This window comes from Macrotis lagotis, chromosome X (genome assembly GCF_037893015.1).
Source record: "Macrotis lagotis isolate mMagLag1 chromosome X, bilby.v1.9.chrom.fasta, whole genome shotgun sequence".
Taxonomy (NCBI): domain Eukaryota; kingdom Metazoa; phylum Chordata; class Mammalia; order Peramelemorphia; family Peramelidae; genus Macrotis; species Macrotis lagotis.
The window spans coordinates 304,758,519-304,774,113 of NC_133666.1; positions in this window are offsets into that span (position 1 = coordinate 304,758,519).

A 15,595-nucleotide genomic window follows, 5' to 3' on the forward strand; every position below is an offset into this window, starting at 1 on the left:
CTTGTTAGTAAATGTTCTTCTCCTTTGCTCCTCCTGGATTTTTTGGATCTGAATTCTTTTAAGAGGCTTGATTCATATTAGTTCTGAGGGAAAGCCAGGAGACCTTAGGACAGTGCCTGGCTCCTCTCTGCGATCTTCTATTTTCAATTTTTAAAAATTGTCTTATGTAGTATCTAATTTTCTCTAATGTTCTCTTTCTTCCTTTTGAATCTGACTCTTCTCTCACAACATGTTCACTTTTGATCTATATTTAGCATGGTTACAAATATAGAGCCTATATTGGATTGTTTTCTATTAGGAGGAGGAAGGGAGAAAAATTGTAAAACTCAAAACCTTACAAAAAAATTGGTAAAAACTATCATTGTATATAGTTTTATATTCATATAGTATGTATAGTATATAGTTTAATATTTATATATTAAAAAGGAATTGGGGGGGAGCCAAGATGGCAGCATGAAGGCAGGAATTCCTAGAAACTCATTCCCCAAAAAACTCCAAAAGCCAGCAAATTATGACTCTAGTCAAAATTTAGAAGGGCAGAACCCACAGAAAGACTGAGTAATACATTTGCTCAGTCCAAGACAACTTAGAAGTTCCACAGGAAAGGTCTGTTTCGCTGTGACTGGGGGTTGGAAAAAGCCACTGTGAGCCAGCCATAGCGCAGCGCAGCCAGGCCAAGTGCCTAGCTCCCTGGGAGCTCCTGGGTCCATAGCAGAGAGTGTAGCTTCCAGACATCCTGGCCCAGGGATCACCAAGAACAGCTTGAAGGGGTGGTGAGAGAACTCTGCTGCACCAGAGTGAGTGTGGAGCAACCACCGGCCTCAGAGCAGCACTGTGGTGAAAACCTGCAGCAGGAATCAGGGAAGCCAGCCTGCACCTCCAGATAAGAGCCCACAGATGGTAAGGAGGTTCAGGGGAAAATGCAGAGGTCTCTCTCCTCTTCCTGGGGCAGGATTCAGCTGTTTGCTCACACTCAGATCCAGGTTACATTCTGGGCCCCCCATACCAACATATCCAAGCAGGGACACTCCTCACAGCTCCAGGGCAAAGGGGAGAGCCTGTGGTCATCCACATACCAAAGCACAGGTAAGAGAGTAGTTAGGGCCTCTCATAAGACCTTGGAAGAATTAAGGTCCAAGTGGGTTGTCCCAACCACCCCCCCAAGTCTTGAAAGTGCAGTAAATCAGTCATAGGCTGAGAAAATGAACAAACAAAAGAAAAAGAAGAATCTGTCCATAAAAAATAACTTTGGTCCCATGGAAGATTCAAAAAGATGACAAAATCAAAGTTTCTATATCCAAAACCTCCAAGAGAAATAGAAAATGGGCTCAGACTATGGATGAGCTCAAAAAAGACTTTGAAAAGCAATTAAGGGAGGTAGAGGAAAAATTGGGAGTAAAAATGAGAGCAATGAAGATAAATCATGAAAACCAAATCAGCAGCTTAGTGAAAGAAATACAAAAAAATACTGAAGAAAATATGTTAAAAACCACTTTAGGCAAAATGGAAAAAGCAATACAAAAGGAAAATGAAGGGAAGATTGCCTTAAAAAGCAGAATTGGCCAGCTAGAAAAGGAAATAAAAAAGCTCTCTGAAGAAAATAGCTCCTTCAAATGCAGAATGGAACGAAAGAAAGCTGATGACATTACAAGAAATCAGAAAGAAATAAAACTATTCCCAAAAAAAGACAAAAATTAGAAGAAAATGTGAACTATCTCATTGGAAAAATAATTGACCTCAAAAACAGATCTGAAAGAGATAATTTAAAAATTATTGGGCTACCCGAAAGTCACAAAAAAGCGAAAATCAGGTAAAGAGCCTAGACTTCATTGTTCAAAAAATAATACAGCAAAATTGCCCTGCGATCCTAGAAGCAGATGGTAAAAATAGAAATTAAGGGAATTCATCAATCACCTCCTGAAAGAGATTCCAAAAGAAAAACTTCCAGGAATATTAAAGCAAAATTTCAAAACTCCCAAGTCAAAAAAAGAAAATACTAAAATCTGGCAGAAACAAACAATAAACAGTAAAGGCTTGGAATATGATATTCTGGAAGGCAAAAGAGCTTGGTTTACAACTGAGAATCAACTACCCAGAAAAACTGAACATCCTCTGTCAGGGGAAAAGATGGACTTTCAATAAATCAAGCGACTTTCTTACTGAAACAACCAGAGCTGAACAGAAAGTTTGATCTCCAGTTTGTTCTCAGGTTAGACCCAGGTCTCACCTCACCAGCCTGCACTGGCTCTCTGCTCTCTGCCCCCAGCACACCCATGTTCCCCTGATACTGGGGTTCACCTGAGGTGAACCATAGAGAGGGCGGATGAGAAGGACTAACTATGAGCAATTTGATGATGTTGAACTGTTTGTATTCCTGAATGAGAAGAAGATACTGATAACTCATATGAACTTTCTCATTTATAAGAGCAGTTAGAAGGAGCATATATAGGCAAGGCACAGGAAGGAGCTGAATATAATGGTATAATATAGTAAAAAGATGGAGTCAATGGGTGATAAAAGAAAGTACTGGGAGGAAGAGAAAGGAGAGAAGGAAGTAGCTAAGATATTTCACATAAGAGTCAAGAAAAATAATTTTTTAAGTTCATAATAAAAATTTAATTAAAAAACTAAATTAACTTTGAGGGACCACTTAACATCAATGAATTGGCAAAGATAATTAAAATCAATGCAAATTTATTATTGATATTAAGAAAAATGTGAAATTCTAATATTGTGAAAATTACAGAAAACAGGTATATTCATTGTTAGTGCAATTGCAAACTTGTTAAATTTTCTGGAGAACAATCTGGCAACATTCAACCAAAGTTGCTAAAAAAATTACCATATCTTTTGACCTAATAATTCTATCATTGGGACCATCCCCTGACAGAGTCATTAAAAAACCCACATAATTTGTATGTGATTTTAAACTCATTTTTAGAGTTAGCTGTTCAAAGTTTTACATATGTGTAGCGGCAACAAATCTGGAAATAATCTAAATATTCAGCAATAGCAACATGATTAAATTGTGGTACATTAAAAATATTTATAGCTTTCTTTGTAATGTCAAAGAATTGGAAATTGAGGGATTGCCCATCAATTGGGAAATGGCTGAACAAATTATGGTATATGCATGTGATGGAGTACCACTGTTCTTTAAAAATCATAAGCAGGCAGCCTTCAGAAAAGCCTGGAAAGACCTGCATGAACCTATGCCAAGCAAAATGAGCAGAACCAGGAGAACACTGCACACATCAACAACAATGTTATGTGATAATCAACTATGAAGGACTTAGCCCCTCTCAGCAATTTTTTTATTAAAGATTTTATTTATTTTGAGTTTTATAATTTTTACCCCATCTTACTTCCCTCCCCCCACCCCCCACAGAAAGCAATCTGTCAGTCTTTACTTTGTTTCTGTGTTGTACATTGATCAAAATTGAGTGTGATGAGAGAGAAATCATATCCTTGAGGAAGAAACAAAAAGTATGAGATAACAAAATCTGACAATAAGATATCTTTTTTTCCCCCTAAATTAAAGGTAATAGTCCTTAGTCTTTGTTAAAACTCCATAATTCTTTATCTGGATACAGATGGTATTTTCTATTGCAGACAGCCCACAATTGTCCCTGATTGTTGCACTGATGGAATAAGCAAGTCCATCAAGGTCGATTATCACCCCCATGTTGCTGTCAGGGTATACAGTGTTTCTCTGGTTCTGCTCATCTCGCTCAGCACCAGTCCATGCAAATCCCTCCAGGCTTCCCTGAATTCCCATCCCTCCTGGTTTCTAATAGAACAATAGTGTTCTATGACATACATATACCACAGTTTGCTAAGCCATTCCCCAATTAAAGAACATTCACTTAATTTCCAATTCACTGCCACCACAAACAGGGCTGCTATGAATATTTTTGTACAAGTGATGTTTTTACCCTTTTTCATCATCTCTTCAGGGTATAGACCCAGTAGTGGTATTACCGGATCAGGTATATATATATATTTTTTGTTGCCCTTTGGGCGTACTTCCAAATTTCTCTCCAGAAAGGTTGGATGAGTTCACAGCTCCACCGACAGTATAATAGTGTCCCAGATTTCCCACAACCCTTCCAACAATGCTCATTATCCTTTCTGGTCATATTGGCCAGTCTGAGAGGTGTGAGGTGGTACCTCAGAGAAGCTTTAATTTGCATTTCCCTAATAATTAATGATTTAGAGCAATTTTTCATATAGCTATGGATTGCTTTGATCTCCTCATCTGTAAATTGCCTTTGCATATCCTTTGACCATTTGTCAACTGGGGAATGGCTTTTAAAAAAAATTACTCAATTCTCTGTATATTTTAGAAATGAGTCCTTTGTCAGAATCATTAGTTGTAAAGATTGAAGAAAAAGATTTTTTAATGGAGTGGAACAGGGAAAGGGGAGGAGGAAAGAGTGAGCTTTCATTCTCATCAGAAATGGCTCAGAGGGGCTGCTAGGTGGTCAGGGTGGCTAGGTGGCACAGTGGATAAAGCACTGGCCCTGGAGTCAGGAGTACCTGGGTTCAAATATGATCTCAGACACTTAATAATTACCTAGCTATGTGGCCTTGGGCAAGCCACTTAACCCCATTTGCCTTGCAAAAACCTAAAAAAATGGCTCAGAGAGGAAATAACATATACACTTAATAGGGTATAGAAATCTATCTTACCCTAGAGAAAAATGAGAAGAAAGGGATGGGATAAGGGGGAAGGGGGGGGGAAGGGGGGAATAGATGATAGAACAGAGGGAAGATTGTGAGAGAGGGTACTCAGATACAACACACTTTTGAACAGGGACAGGATGAAAGAAGAGAGAGAATACAACAAATAAGAGTGGGAAAGAATATAGTGGAGGGAAATACAACTACTAATAGCAACTGTGGGAAAATATTGAAGCAATTTCTCTGGTGGACTTATGATAAAGAAGGCAACATCCCAGAGACAGAGCCATTGGAATCTGAACACTCCTTTTTTTTTCTCTCTCAGTATTCTTGAGGTTTCTCATTTGGGGGGGGGGGGGTATGTTTACTCTCACAACAAGATTACTGTAATAATATAAAATAAATAAACCAAAAAAAATAAATAAAGAATGGCTCACTAATCTTTTGTTAAATGTGATCAGAATATTCAAGCCAGAGAAGAATTTTTGAAAGTTAGCCACAATTGGCATTTCTAGACTTCTAATGCCTCTAAGATTGATACCAGAGGATTCATTCTTTATTTGTTAATGTTTGAGCAAGAATTTCAATTGTCCCTTGATCTAAACTTGGATTGTCAAAGGATGGAGATCTGTGATTCCTATGTTGAATATGTCAAATTACTAACAGAATAGTTAAGAAAGTCCTACTGCCTAATCAGATTTTTAGCAAAGAGGAACAATAAGAAGAACAAATAAATTATTATGCTCAAGTTCAAGGTTGAAATAGTTCTGCTAGACTAATTTGCTGTCAATAGAAATCACAAGATTTCTGACCAGTATAGTCACTCAGAAAAATAAAAGCCTAAAAAGGTTATCAGTCTACAAAAGTCTAGGGCTTAAAAAGATAATGCTTTACAACTACTCACTAATCATAAGAGATCTGGTAAGAACACTTAGTTAGGTGGTACAGTGCCAGTTCTGGAGTCAGGAAGAGTTCACATGTGGCCTCACTAGCTCTGTAGCCTGAGCAAGTCACTTATTCCTATTTACCTCAGTTTCTTCATGTGTAAAATGCATTGGATAAAGAAATAACAAACCATTCTAATATTCTTTCAAGAAAACCCCAAATGGGGACAAAAAGAGTCAGACATGACTGAAACCACTGAACAACAAGGTCAAGGTTAAAAACCCAAGAAATATAGGAAATCAAATAGGTTCAATATAGTCCTCATTTAATGTTTATAGTCAGACACCCAGCTCCAGAAAGAAATCCAATGTGAAGGAGACCTGATGCAGGATTCTGATGAAGATGATATTAAATATGGGCACCTCATCATGGAATCTGGAATGATACCAAGTGAAACCTTGACTAATAAAAAAAACAACTGCATGTCAGAGAGACAGCTGATTTCATGTCTGTTACAAGCCCATTAAAAGCTTCAGGAAGACAGAGATCACATATGGAAACTTCACACTTAAGAGCATCAAATAATCCTGATAGGCCCCAAGAGTCCAATGGCCAAGAAATTAGACTAGTAGTCAATGTTCCTTCAAATAGTTTATTCCCCTAAAATAACAGAGCATCCAGAAGTAACAGTAAGTCAGAGCAAGCCTGGAATACCCAGCCAAGCTCTAGGCAAATATAAGATATCCCAGGAGTATTGAGAACATGGTTTGGAGGAAGAATCACTGAATGAATCGGGAGTCATGGGACCTGAGTGGACATCCTAAATCTGTCACTTACAACCTGTCTGATATTAGACAAATCATTTCATTTCTATGAGTCTCAATTCCAGCATCTATAAAATGAAGGCATTGAACTATTTGACTTGTCTGTAGTCCCTTTAAACTTTCAATCCATGATTCTAATGACAAGAATGCCATCAACAAAAATCTGTAGGTACTTACTGACACTGGGTAATACACTGAATTCTAGGCAGAATTGTCATCAAATGATAGAGTACAGAATATAAGATTTACTCTATATGAATATTATATGTTATGTATTATGTCCTGTTAATAAATAATGCACATGGTAGCTGGTTTAATTTGCTGACATTGCAAATTTTTGGACGGGGGGAAGAGAAATGTAGCTAGCTCTCACACAAGGAGCATAAATTCTAAAGAATATCACATTCCAATAAGAATTGTAGGGGTGGCTAGGTGGCGCAATGGATAAAGCACCCGCCCTGGAGTCAAGAGTACTTGGGTTCAAATCCCAGACACTTAATAATTACCTAGCTGTATGACCTTGGGCAAGCTACTTAACCTCATTTGCCTTGCAAAAAAAATCTAAAAAAAAAACCAATTGTAGGAGCACTAAGGCCTTGAAGGAACTGATCCTGACTTTTAATTGTAGAGTGCAATAAAAAAGGGCTTGAATTTGGGGGTCTTAGGTAAGTAGGAGACAAAAGAGGGATCAAAGAATGGATAGAACAGAAAAATAAATGAATTTAGACTGACATGGATTGTTCCTGATGATCTATGCTGACTTTTAGTAATCGCTGCTTCCTTTTCCAAATGTTTGCAAATCACTCTCTTAATAGTGTCCTAGAATTATATTCAGAATTTAGTTTGAGTCCTCTGTTCTGTGGTTTGCTAACTCTACCTTCTTCCCTATTTTGAAAATCAGGTCAAGATTTGCCTTTCTCTCAAGAAAAATATTCTTTGTAGTGGGAAGAAGAAAACAGCTAATTGACAAAGGACAGAAACCTCAAATAAAAGAGGAAATGCTCTCATTACATTCCACAAACCATTACATTTCACTAATTACATTCTGAAATAATGAATGTATGTGAGTTCTGAGCCATTGTCAATAACCTATGATAGATCATAGAGTGGAAAAAAAGATTATGGAGGATGGAGAGCTACACTAGAAGAGAAAGGCAAATATTGCCATAATTTTCAAAATAGGAAAGAAGGTAGAGTTAGGAAACTACAGAACAGAGGACTCAACTTAAATTTGGAGTTAAATCCTGGGACACTGTTAAGAGAGTGATTTGCAAACATTTAGAAAAGGAAGCAGCGATTACTAAAAGTCAGCATAGATCATCAGGACCAATCCATGTCAGTCTAAATTCATTTATTTTTCTGATAAGACAAGCATGTGGTAAATAAAAGGAATTCTAGACATAACATAGTGAGATTTTAACAAACATCTGACAAAGTCTTACTTGCCTTATGAACAACGTTGAAAGAATTGTGCTAGATGGCACTGATTAAAAGACCTAAAACAATGGGCAATCATAAATGGGTCAATGTCAATTTGGAAAGAAGTGTCTAGTGAATTACACTGGGGCTCTCTCTCCTTGACCCTGTACTATTCTTCATTTTTTACCAATTACTTTGAGGAGGGCAAAGATAACATGCCTGTGAAATTTTCAGAAAGCATAAAGCTTAGATAGTTAATGTTTTCTGACAAAGGCAAGATCCTAGAAGGGCCAAATCTAAAATGATGAAATTTTATAGGAACAAAAGTGAAGTTTTACTCTGAGATTCCAAAAAATTAACCCTGAAAATATAAGGTAAAGGGAGATGTAAGTACATATGCATATATAAATGTATATAAAATTGTGCTGCAAAAGATACAAGGTTTTATTGAACTTCAAGATCAATAATTATCAATAGTGTAATAATCCTATCCTAGATTGTATCCAGAAGTATAATGTCCAAGAACAAGGGAAACAAATAATTCCTCTAAACTTGCTTTAAATTAAGCTATATCTGAAATACCATACCAACTCTCAAAAAAGGTTAGGATGATTCTTCTCCAATGCTATTGGCTCAAGTCTCCTTTACTGTATATATATATTCCCCACTTTTTAAACCACAAACAGTTAGTGTCCTGGTTCTATTTAACCTATGAACATCGATTAGGTTTTACAAAGGAATATTCACTGTGAAGATATATTCAAAGCAGAAATACAAATATCTCTACTCCCCCTACCAATAACTAGGGGCAGATTCTCCCATAGTTGGTTGTTGTCCTTTGTTCCTAAAAAAAGGATCAAAATGACATCATTATGTTGGGTTCAAGACTGTTGCTGATCAACTCTATCACAGGTCAGGCACAAAAAGTCTATATGAATATTTGGAGAAGTCACAAAAATTTTTGCATTTTTTTTTTTAGGTTTTAACCACAGAGTTGGATTCCTCACTTGCCTAGGTGATCAGGTCAGGGTTGGTTTGAAACAGACAATTTTTCTAGCTCCTTCCTCACACCAAGAAGTAAGCAGTATGGTACTTCAAAAAGACTGATCAGGGAAGCTGCCAAATCCCATTGCTGCTTCACTTCAGTGAGAAGACAAGTCTACATGCTCCCCTCTGAGCCATCTGTGTTAGGGGATGGGACTCTAGCTCCCAGTGTATCTACACCTGCTTCATCTCTTGTCTGTCACCACAGGACTTTGAGGCAGGCAAAATGACAAAAAGTTATGGGTGATATCTTTTGACTTCTGCATAAACTAGATTTAAGTTATAAGCCTCACCCTCGTTTAGAGTCATTGAAGTCCAGGGGCAGGATAAAAATCAAGATAACTAGTAATGACCCAGGAGGTAATAAAGATTTTAGCATCTTTGAAGTCTGACAAAGCTCTAAGTGTTCCACAGCACCTGCTTCAGTTGCTTTCATGGTCATTGGAACAAACTGTTCTCATCCACCCATTCTGTCAGGAAAACTCTTCACATGCTTGGGGTAGATCCCTCCCTCCAGCTCACTGAAAGGTTTGAGACCTCACCATTACCCTCAACCTTGTTTAGCCTGTCTTGTATATAGTTTGTATTTGGAAGAAGGGGTTCAAACTTAAAAGTTTCTATTTAATGTCCAGACCACCAAGATCATTTCCAAAGATGAATAGCTGCAGTTCTTTCTTGGCTGCCCAAAATCTGCTCCGAAGCAAATAGTCCAATTAGGATTTTAATCTTCATTATCTAGGCTGCCAGCAAAATCCAGCATAAATTTTGACTCTTAAGCTTCTCATGGATTGATCTCTATCTCCTTGTTCACTCAAAAGCTCACAAGGGTATCATTGTCTCTAATACTCTTTCACCTAACTAGAGAGAGAGAGAAATAATAGAAGCCTTTGAAAGCTTATACAAAGTAATGTTTTCTTCCACAGATATAATCGCCAAAATACAAATTGACTCCCCTAAAATTCAGGAGACATAATCCCCATCTCACCTCACTTATACCACTTCAATCTCTGGGGAAGTAAAGTAGATTAGCTTAGTTCCTAGAGAACATAGTTTCATTTCCAAATGCAACCTTGGACAGTCTAGAATCCTGGCTTCAAGGTTGCCTTGGCTCAAAAATCACAGTTCCAAAGGGGATTGCTCCCATCATCTGAATTGAGGTACATAAATGATGCAGAACAAATACAAACATAGGGACAGCTAGGTGGCACAGTGGATAAAGCACAGGCCCTGGAGTCAAGAGTACTTGGGTTCAAAATCCCAGACACTTAATAATTACCTAGCTGTGTGGCCTTGGGCAAGCCACTTAACCCCGTTTGCCTTGCAAAAACCAAAAAAAAAAAAAAAAATACAAACATTTCCTAGACATATTTCTCAGAGTCAGGGTAAAGGAGATAAATAGGAAAATGGATGTCTCACTATAGATCAGTTTCATGGGTGAACTGTGAACTGTGCAAAAAAAAAAAAAAATCCCAAGAACCAGAAAAAGAGATCAATTGTCTTAGGATCATCTTTTTTTTTCCTTAAAAGATGCAGTCATGTTAGCCTCAAATGGGGAGAGTTGTTTTTGGCTGGTTAGGTCCTTTAGAATGAACCCGAATTCTTATTTTGCAGTCAAACAACAGCCTGTTTCAACAACATGGTTAGCAGAACAGAACCAGTTACAAATGCTTGCACATGCTTCAAAATACATATCAAGGACCCTCTATTACATATTCAGGGAAAATCGTACCTCTGGGGGGCCACTGAGCCTTCCCAGTTGGTCACCCAACTCTAACCTGTAGTTCCAAGAAGCTGTATCATGAAGAGGGTAACCAAGGGATCTCAAACCCTTCAGTGAGTTGGGGGGGGGGGAGGGAATGTCTACCCCCAGAATGAGCAGATAAGAACAATTTGTTCCAATGACTGTGAAGGCAGCTAAAGCAGGTACTGTGGAGTGCTTGGAACTTGCCCATACATGAAAGATGCCAAGATCAGACACTACATCCTAAGTCATCATCAATTGCCTTGATTTTTGTCTTGCCACTAGACTTCAATGATTCTGGAAGAAAGAGTGAGGCTAGCAACTTTGTCACTTAAATCCAATTTAAGCATGAGTCAAAAGACATTACCCATACCATTTTATCATTTTTACATAGCTCAAAATCCTGTGGTGACAGACAAGTAATGAAGCAGCAGTCTGGATACATAAAGCTTATTCACAATCCAGTACACAAGTGACCCAGGCCATAGGGGTTTTCTTCTCACTGAATTTAAATAGCAGTGGGATTTGGCAATTCCCTCAGTGTCTGAGCAGCCTTTTTGAAGGACCATACTGCTTATCTCCTGGCATGGGGAAGGGGCTAGAAAAAGTTCCCTAAAAAATGGTCCGCTTTAGCCAATCCTGATGAGCTTGCCATGGCAGGCAGGGATCCACCCTGCAGCTGAAACATCAAAAATCTTTTGCAAAGATGATTCTACTCATCATCAATACCTTAAACAGGCACATGCTTATAGAAAACATGAAATCCTGTAGAACTGAAAGATAAATAACTCTTGTTGTAAGAGAATCCAGCAAGTATTGCATCCAAATAGCAGCCTGAGTGAAACAAGACTGGTAAATGAAGACCAGCTTGCCAAAATCAAAGCTGAATACACAATATTCTGAAGTAGCTTCAGAGGGGGAACACTGTGAAACTGGCATAGTTTTTGCAATCAAAACTAATCTAGTAGATAAGCTTGTGTGCCTCCCAAAAGGAGTAAACAATGGACTCATGACAATGATTGTCTCCTGCAAGTTGCCATATCACTATCATCAATGCATATGCTCCACCCATAATGAATTTTTGAGACCCTCAAAAATGTGGCAAAAGAGAACAGTTTGTAATTCTGGGTGACTTTAATGCTAGAGCAGACACAGACTATCAAACATGGTAGGGAGTCCTTGAAAGGAGTACAGACAGAAACATCAATAGCAATGTTTACCTAACTATTTTTGCTTTGAAATCTTGAGCATCTCATGACCTCTCCCAATACTATCTTCCATTTACCTAACACAATAAAACCATGTGAATGTATCCTCATAGCAAACACTGGCATTTATTACACTATGTCATTGTAAGGAGAAAAGATAGGATGTAAAAGTGAGGAAGGTGATATGTAGTGTTGGATCAATTATAAATTTATTCTCTCTGAGATAAGTTCAACAAAAGCTGAATCCCCAAGACAAAATGACTACCAGAAGACTTAATGTCAACATCTTAGACTACTCCTCCCTAGTGAATAGTCTGCTGCTAACTTGGAGGAAAGCTGAGCTAGCACATTGGTTGGCAACAGTGGAGCAGAAAAGGAGTGGGCAGCGTTTAGAGATTAAGCACCATATTGCTCATCTGGACCAGAACACTCACAAATATCAAAATTGGTTTGATGAAAATGATGGAGAAATTCAGAAGCTACTGAGAAAAACAAGAACTCTACAAAGTTTATCAGCAGAATAGTTCATCTGTCTCTAAGAAGGCAGCATTAACTCCATCAAAAGTAAAGTGCAACATTAATAACATTCTGAATTGATCAACTATGATAGATGCAACTTTTCTCAGTAGTTCAGAAATCTAGGACAACCTTGGGAGACCTGCTGTGGACAACACCATCCAAATTCAGATGAAAACAAAATAAACTAAAACCAAAAAAAAAAAAAAAAAAACCCAGAATCTGAAGGAATACTATATTCACTTTTCCAAAATTTCTCTTATTTTTTTTCCTATTCCATGGTTTTCTTTCTTCTTCTTTAGTCCTAATTCCTCATACACAAAAAGACTAAAATGCAAACAAGTTAAATACAAATATACAAGTACAACATTCACTAGACTGTTCGAAGCTGAGGGGAAGGGGAGGAAAAGGGAGATTGGAAGAAAACTGTGTAACTTATAGATATGCAAGTGGATAAATGTTGAAAAACTTTCATAATAATTGGAAAAATAAAATAAAAAATCTAAAAAAATCTAAAAAAATAAACATAAAAAATCAATAAAAAAGTAAAGTGAAAGTGAAGTTTGCAAGATTCTTAGTTCAGTAACAAAGCAGATAAAATTCAGTTTTACACTGATAATAACAATCCAAAGAGCTTTTATGATGTCCTGAAAGGTATTTAGAGACTAAAAAACTGTGATGAGTCTCAACACCAAGTGCTGAAGGAGCCCCATTGATTAGTGATAAGGACATGATCCTGGATTAGTTCTGTGTTCTGAACAGACAATTATCAACCAATAATGAAGTCACTGACCAGTTACTTCAGGTTGAAGTCAATCCCTGTCTAGCCAAACCTCCAACCAAAGAGGAAGTTTTAAATATCACTAAACTCCTTTCCTCCTTGATCCTCATTCTATTCCAGTTGAAATTTACAAGGCAAGGGGTCCACTGACAGAAATTTTCTGGGATATATGACAAAGAATATTATCTCTCAGGAATTCATTGTCTATCTCTACAAAGGAAAGGGAAATAAGTTGTCTTGTGACAACCACAGTGAAGTCTCTCTCTCTCTCTCTCTCTCTCTCTCTCTCTCTCTCTCTCTCTCTCTCTCTTTCTTTCATTGCTAGTATCAAAATGAAGGTCTTTCAGAGCCACTGCCAGTACCATGCCAGGAAATTGAATCACTTTCATTCAAATTGTCTTAGGAAGATTCTGAAGATCATCTGGAAAGATATGATAAAGACACAGGTCCTTTCTCTAACTGTACTACCAAGCATTAAAACTCTGTTGCAGAGAGAACAATTCTGATGGGCTTGCCACATTGTCTGAATGCCAAAAGCACATTTGCTTAAAAGACTATTTCGCTCACAGAGAGGTCAAAAGATGTAATGCAAAGTCACTTTCAAAATCCCTCAGAAGAACTTTGGAATCAATTGTGAGACATGGGAGACATTGGCACTGAACCATCTAGCATGGCAGATAGACATCAAAGAAGGTACTGTGATCAAGGAGAAAGGCAGGATTGCAGTAGCTCAAAAAAAGAAAAAATAAGATGCACAAATTTAGATATCTCTCCACTACAAATGGTCATATGGACTATTTGTGTCCAACTGGTAGTTGAGCCCTCTGAGTTCATAATGGTCTGATTAGGCACAGTGAGACACACTGTACCTTGATCCCAACACAGTGATGTCATTTTGGTCTTCAAGAATGAAGGACAACCACCAACCATGTCTTTCCAGGAAGCCCTTGAGGATCGTATCAGCTCAGTAAATCATGTGCTCCCTAGGATCTACCCCCTCTCCATTACATACATGTGGGTAGATATCTATTATCTCTCCCAAATTGTATTGTATGTGTCTTGAGGATATGGACTATGTCTTACTGCTATATATGTTATGGCAAGGTACACCGATAAAATGCTAGTGATTTTTATTGTTTAAGGTGTTCCTATTAGCAGTTTCCTATTTTTGAGTTCTTGATATTGGATGCTGCAGTGCTTTCTTTAGTGGAATTTTCTTATATAGTTTCTACAGCATTTTCATGTGGATTAAAGATTATCATAATTATCCATTAGTGATATTGATGCAACATTTTTAAGCAATGCATATCAGATCTTAAAATGAAATAATTCTACATTAATCTCAAATTCAACTAGAAAGCAATTTAATACATCTTCTACAAAGGAAACTCTCTAAATAGCTGCTGTAGAATTTATTAATGAGCTCATGTCAGCCATCTTCCTGGAATTCATATGAGAAACAGTCCTTTTACCCTATCATGAGTACAATTCTAGCACATTACATAATATTTTCTCATAAAATCTATTGCTAAAAATGATAAGATAGCCATGAGTCTTTCATAATTACAGTAATTTCCTAGGGAATTGTTATGTATGCTGAAAGTATGTAGCTAAAAGAATACTTTATCTAGAGACCAGATACCTGGATTCAGATCCTATCTCTGATGTTTCCTTACTTTTCAACCATGGAGAAGCAATCTGATCCTCTGATTCTGAACTTCTTCTTCATCTGTAAAATGTTGCCAAGGATACTGATATACATTTCATAGAGTCATTGAGAGGAAAAAGCACTATATAAACATGAGCTATTAATATCACCACACAGTTAGTATTTCTGGGAGCTCTATTAAATAATATGGCTCCTTCATTAGAAAGTTCTTGTTGAGTATTTCCAGGAAGAGATATGAAAGTCACTAAGAGGAAACATTAATAGTACTACAAAGGCATGCCTAAGCCTTTTTATGATTGAAAAAAAAAAGACTACAGAGAGTTGTCAACAAGTTTCCTAGGGATTCTCCAAGAATTAAGAAACCTTCTAAGGAAAATTCAAGGTCATCCCATTTAGATAGAGTCATTGCATTAATATATAGAAAAGTCATAAGTGTGTCTTTTGTTCCAAGGGGAAATAGTGAAAAACTTGAGCTTCTAACTAAAGTGCCCTTGTAGTAATTATACCTACCTATTGGGCTACATCTAATGTTAATGTGAGACTGTGCAAACTGCAAAGGCATTCTTAATAAATACTTGAGTAGAACTAAATATAAGTATTTTTCCCAACAACAAAGCCCATACCTTTTCATCCAAGTTAACTCTTGCTTACATCCTCCAATAAATCTTCCACAGGGCAATCTAACCCACCATCATGATAGAAAGCCTTCCTCTAAGTATCTTAAATTACATGTACTAGTCTAGAATGTGTACTCACCATTAGTTATCCTTTATGCTCTCTAGATGACCAACCCACCTCCTTTTCCAAATATACATTTTCTGGGTA